Source organism: Ranitomeya variabilis, chromosome 7 (assembly GCF_051348905.1).
Source record: "Ranitomeya variabilis isolate aRanVar5 chromosome 7, aRanVar5.hap1, whole genome shotgun sequence".
NCBI lineage: Eukaryota > Metazoa > Chordata > Amphibia > Anura > Dendrobatidae > Ranitomeya > Ranitomeya variabilis.
In genome coordinates, this window is record NC_135238.1 from 136,376,854 (window position 1) to 136,383,229 (window position 6,376).

The 6,376-nt window shown below is 48.2% G+C and overlaps 1 long non-coding RNA gene across 1 annotated transcript; it reads left to right on the forward strand.

Annotated features, from left to right (window-relative positions):
• The first annotated feature begins 4,070 nt into the window (after window positions 1-4,070).
• On the forward strand, window positions 4,071-4,385 carry LOC143786385 (uncharacterized). The gene is made up of 3 exons (XR_013218281.1): window positions 4,071-4,090; window positions 4,169-4,259; window positions 4,341-4,385. It is a non-coding gene; the product is annotated as an uncharacterized LOC143786385 (long non-coding RNA).
• The last annotated feature ends 1,991 nt before the right edge of the window (window positions 4,386-6,376 follow it).

Consider the following 6,376-nt stretch of genomic DNA (forward strand, 5'->3'; position numbering starts at 1 on the left):
CAAACAACTGGTAAAACATTTATACCTATATGCGGATATGTTACACTTCATTATGCATTTAATAGTGTATAAAGTAATTTCAGTTATGTATTAATGGTTAACAATTTTGTTTACTATGTCATATATCTGAAAAGAACTGAATTGTGGTTTGAGTTAGGGTACCGTCACACAGTGGCATTTTCATCGCTACGACGGCACGATTCGTGACGTTCTAGCGATATCGTTACGATATCGCAGTGTCTGACACGCTACTGCGATCAGGGACCCTGCTGAGAATCGTACGTCGTAGCAGATCGTTTGAAACTTTCTTTCGTCGCTGGATCTCCCGCTGTCATCGCTGGATCGTTGTGTATGACAGCGATCCAGCGATGCGTTCGCTGGTAACCAGGGTAAACATCGGGTTACTAAGCGCAGGGCCGCGCTTAGTAACCCGATGTTTACCGTGGTTACCAGCATAAAAGTAAAAAAAAAAAAAAACGTACATACTCACCATCTGATGTCCGTCAGGTCCCTTGCCGTCTGCTTCCCGCTCTGACTGTCTGCCGGCCGGAAAGTGAGAGCAGATCACAGCGGTGACGTCACCGCTGCACTCTGCTCTCACTGTACGGCGGCACTCAGTCAGAGCAGGAAGCAGACGGCAAGGGACCTGACGGACATCAGATGGTGAGTATGTACGGGTTTTTTTTTTAACTTTTACGCTGGTAACCACGGTAAACATCGGGTTACTAAGCGCGGCCCTGCGCTTAGTAACCCGATGTTTACTCTGGTTACCAGCGAACCTCGGCATCGTTGGTCGCTGGAGAGCGGTCTGTGTGACAGCTCCCCAGCGACCACACGACTTACCAACGATCACGGCCAGGTCGTATCGCAGGTCGTGATCGTTGGTAAATCGTATAGTGAGACGGTACCCTTAGGTGAACATATGAGAGTATCTATGTAGAGTATTTATGGATTAAGACCTTTCTTATCAGGGCGGTCACTGACAGCCTGGGGCCCTTGTACTAGAAATGTGTTTTGGCCCTCCTTTTATGCCGACCAAGCTACACACACTATATGTAAATATATGTATGTATACATACTGTATGTATATCTATATTACATAGTCTCCTCTCATTATGTATATTGCCGCCCCTTATTACACAGTAACCTCTCTTGCTATATATATCACAGTTCTTTACGCCTTTATTTAATAGCATCCTCTCTTGTTAGATATATAATGCAATAACAGCTGATGGAACATGTTAAAGCTTTTTTTCTAATGGATAGACTTGTCTTCTGGTCAGAGGCTGCTCCATCAGCAGTCATTTTATATCTGACAAGAGAGGACTATGTAAGAAAGACAGGCCAGTATGAATAACAAAAATACGTCATGTAGGGACAATGCTATACACAACAAGATAATACTATATAATAATGGACATAACAGAGGACGCTACATAATAATAGACCGAGCCATGCATAACTAGAGAGACTGCTATGTAATAAGGGACGGTGTTATATATAATACAGTAAATTGTGCAATTAAGGATGGCGCTATATATAGCAAGAATGTACACTATATACTAAGGAACAACACTATACATAATGAGGCTACATTCCTGTATCTTTGTGAAGTGTTGGTGGGCTGCCCAATGTTTTTTCTCCGACAGCACACAAACCCATTGAGTACCGTATTTTTTGGACTATAAGACACACTGGATCATAAGGCGCACCTTGGTTTTTGAGGAGGAAATTAGGACAAAAATTGAAGTAAAAAATGTGGTCAATTCTGTACTTAATATCCCCTATCCCCTATCCTATCCTCTCATCCCCATCCTGATACACATGGCTCCCTCACCCTACCCTGGTATGCATGGCCCCCTCAACCCTATCCTGGTGTGTATGGCCCCATTATCCCTATCCTGTTGTGAGTGGCCCCATTATCCTTATCCTGGTAGGAATGGTCCCCCTCATCCCTATCCTGGCAGGAATGATTGGCCTCATCCCTCCACTAGTATGCATGCCCCCATCCCTATCCTGGTATGCAGGGCTTCCATCTTGTCCTAGAATGCATGGTCCCATTCCTATTTTGTATGCATGACCATCCCTATCCTGGTATGCAGAACCCCCATCTTGTCCTAGTATGCATGGTCCCCATCCTTATCCTGGTATGCAGGGCCCCATCTAGTCCTGGTATGTGGGGCGCCTATCTTGTCCTAGTATGCATGTTCCCATCACTATCCTGGTATGCAGGGCCCCATCTCATCCTAGTATGCATGGCCCCATCCCATTCCTGATAAGCGCAGCCCCATCTTGTCCTAGTATGCATGGCCCCATCCCTATTTTGTTATGATTGGCCCCATTCCCGGTCCTGGTATGCATGGCCCCCATCCTTATCCTGGTATACAGGGTCCCAATCTCATCCTAGTATGCATGGTCCCATCCCTGTTCTGATATGATTTGCCCCCATCTTGGTCCTGGTATGCATGGCCCCATCCTTATGATTGGCCTCCACCCCAATCCTGGTATGCACGTCCCCATCAGAAAACATTAAAAAAAATTACACTTACCTTCCCGGCGCATGGCAGGATCATCGTGCGCTGCATAGAAAGAGAACAGCTGCCGGAATACTTACTGCTCTGCATGCCAGAAGTATGCGTGCAGAGAGCAGTGAGTATTCATTGCTCTTCTGTAGCGCGCAGAGGCTTCCTGCAGCTGCCGGTGGTTGAGTGTGCTGCTACTTAAGAGAAATGAATGTTCACCTCTGTGGTGAATGGGCGTGGAATGCAGTGAATATTCATTTTTCTTTAGCAGCGGGCACAGGGGTTAGCTGCAGCAGCCGGCTCCAGCCTCCTGTGACCTACTGCTACGCTGATGCTGCTCCCCATCCTTCCCACCACAGCCATAGCCAGTACATCTGGACTATAAGACGCACCCCCATTTTCCTCCACATTTTTTGAGGAAAATAAAGGATATTTTCCTTTATTGGATGCTGCCCTTCACGTGGTTGTTCCTTCCCGGTGAAAGGCCTGGCTATTCATTGCTTGCGTTGAGAAACACGTGATGGTGTCTCCGCAGCTTACTTTACATGCGTTTGCATATTTCCCATAAGGGATGGGGGCAGTGTTCTGGATCACTGCGTTGAGAAACACGTGATGGTGTCTCCGCAGTGTTGGATGTTTTGGTCTCCCCGAGGTCATTCATCTGTTCCTTCATAGCCATTCACCAGGCACTGCTCCTAATAGCCAGTTTCCTACTCCACACTGAGGAGGGGCAAAAACCCCGAAACAGCTGTTTGTGGATGGATACCATGCTTGGCATAGGTGGTCTTCCTTTATTGGATATTCTCCTTTATTGGATGCTGCCCTTCCCGTGGTTGTTCCTTCCCGGAGAAAGGCCTGGCTATTCATTGCTTGCGTTGAGAAACACGTGATGGTGTCTCCGCAGCTTACTTTACATGCGTTTGCATATTTCCCATAAGGGATGGGGGCAGTGTTCTGGATGACTGCGTTGAGAAACACGTGATGGTGTCTCCGCAGTGTTGGATGTTTTGGTCTCCCCGAGGTCATTCATCTGTTCGGTCACATGAGCGGCACGCGACCAATCAGAAGCCGTGACGTCATGGAAGGTCCTAAACGCGCTTATTTCAAGCAAAGCAGGCTGCCGGTTAACAACGGTAAGGTGCAGGGGCCTCCGGAGAGGTGAGTATATCCATATTTATTATTTTAATTCTTTATTTTACACATTAATATGGTTCCGATACCGATTCCCGATACCACAAAAGTATCGGATCTCGGTATCGGAATTCCGATACCGCAAATATCGGCCGATACCCGATACTTGCGGTATCGGAATGCTCAACACTATGAGCAGGTCCAGGAACTTGTTTCATCCACCCCCAAAACAAAGCTGTATGAAAGGAAGTGTGGAAGCTGCAAGTCCATTACTTTCCAGACTCTGGATATGACAACAACACTGGCTATGTAAGTATAGAACCTTTGAAAATGTCTGTCTCTATCACTGCAGTCTGTATTTTGTACTAATTTTTTTTTTATTCCTTGTAAACTGGTTGTTTCCAGGTGCTGCTGTCTCTTTTGTTGCTGCAGTCCTGGTGAGGACAACACTGTCTATGTAAGTAACAAACTTTGAAAATGTCTGCCTTTCTCACTGCTTTTTCTGTTCCTTGTAGACTGGTTGTCTCTCCTGGTGCTGCCGTCTCTCCTAGTGTTGCCATCTGTCCTGGTACTGCCGTCTCTCCTGGTGAGGACAACACTGTCTATGTAAGTATAACACCTTTGAAAAGTCTGTCTCTCTCACTGCAGTCTGTACTTTGTACTATTTTTTTTTTCTGTTCCTTTTAGATTGTCTCCTGGTGCTGCTGTCTCTCCTGGTGCTGCCATCTGTCCTGGTGCTGCCATCTATCCTGATGCTGCCATCTCTCTTGGCGCTGTCATCTGTCCTGGTGTTGCCATCTGTCCTAGTGCTGCCATCTATCCTGGTGCTGCCATCTCTCCTGGTGCTGCTGTCCTGGTGACAACACTGTCTAAGTATAGAACCTTTGAAAATGTCTGTCTATCTCACTGCAGTCTGTACTTTGTACTATTTTTTTCTGTTCCTTTTAGACTGGTTGTCTCCTGGTGCTGCTGTCTCTCCTGGTGCTGCCATCTCTCCTGGTGCTGCCATTTGTCCTGGTGCTGCTGCAGCGCCCCAGAGTCCTGGTCGTTGCCGTAATGTCGCTCTTCCACTAGGGGGAGTGATGTTACGTCTGATGGTACTAAAGGAGTTCACCTGACCAGGTATCACAGTCACACACTACACTTCACACTCCAGTCCACCAGGGGGAGCAAAGGTTCTATTTACTAGGCCACTCCTCACACACGAGTAAAACTGGTGGGTTGGATAGGAAGTTAGTCAGAAGCTGCGTGGGTTAGACCCAGAGAGGACCTGTCAGGCAGACAGGGGGAGAAGGAGGAACATCTGAGCTGCAGACAGAGGGTCCCTGTCAGGGGTGGGATTCTGACAGAGGCCAAGCACGAAATAGAACGTTACGGAGCTGCGCCTGCACTTCATTGCGGCAGCATCCTAAGAAAGGACACGAAGCGAAGTATATTGTGGAGAGTGAGAAACGAAGTCACAGCACAAGGAGATAATACCGGGAGGAGTTCTGCCCCAATATTGGCAGCCTCCTTCTGAGGCGTGTAGCCGGTGGCCGGGACACCGAGGGAGTAATAGGCTCTACGCATTACTTCAGAGACAGGCAGGACAGTTGATTCCAAGTTGGCTGCCCGACCTTAATACCTATGAAGACACGGAGTCAAATTGTGGGAGAGGGGCGTCTCTAGGGTCCCTATAAAATAGCTCCAGGCCTACCCCGTCATACGGGTTGTCCTATTCATATCATCTGGGGGACAGAGAGAGAGAGAACATCAGAAACATCCACGAACGTTGTGAGGACTATCCCGTGGTGCTCAGCAGTGAGGTACTACAACACACAGGCGCTAGTAGGAAGGCTACTGATTTCCACCTGGATAAGGGAACTCTGGATGTGCCTTTGGACTGGCCGGACTCTGCCTGCCCTGTGAACGGTACTCTGAACTGTGGACCCTGAAGTCTTCAGTAAAAGGTTAAGAGACTGCAATCTTTGTGTCCTCGTTATTCATCGCGCCTTACATCGTCCACCATCACCACCTACATATCTGGGAAGCCCTGGGGACATACTTCACCTGTGGGAAGGTATACCATCTAGCTGCCATAACATCACCCCAGCGGACCCCTAAGCAGCGTCGGTCACCCTGACCGAATACCACAGGTGGCGTCACGAGCACCCTACAAACTCTGCCTTTAATTGGACGCCCCTCAGAAGGGCCATGGGCTGGGTCGGGCCACCGTGACATCCCCAGAACCGAGAGAGAGATAGACCCGGTACCGAGTACCCCATTGCCCTTACACGTGGGGACGCTCCACTGCCATTTGTCCTGATGCTGCCGTCTCTCCTGCTGAGGACAACACTGTCTATGCAAGTATAGAACCTTTGAAAATGTCTGACTCTCTCACTGCAGTCTGCACTTTGTACTAATATTTTTTTCTGTTCCTTTTAGATTGGCTGTCTCCTGGTGCTGCTGTCTCTCCTGGTGCTGCTGTCTCTCCTGGTGCTGTCTTCTGTCCTGGTCCTGCCATCTGTCCTGTGCTGCCATCTGTCCTGGTGCTGCCGTCTCTCCTGGTGCTGCTATCTGTCCTTGTACTGACATCTGTCCTGGTGCTGCCATCTGTCCTGGTGCTGCCATCTCACCTGATGCTGCCATTTGTCCCTGTCCTGTGCTGACTGCTGTGTTGAACTACTGCCTGTAATGTAAATTTTGGTGTCCATTGTTTTTTTGTTTTTTTTGGGCTACATTGT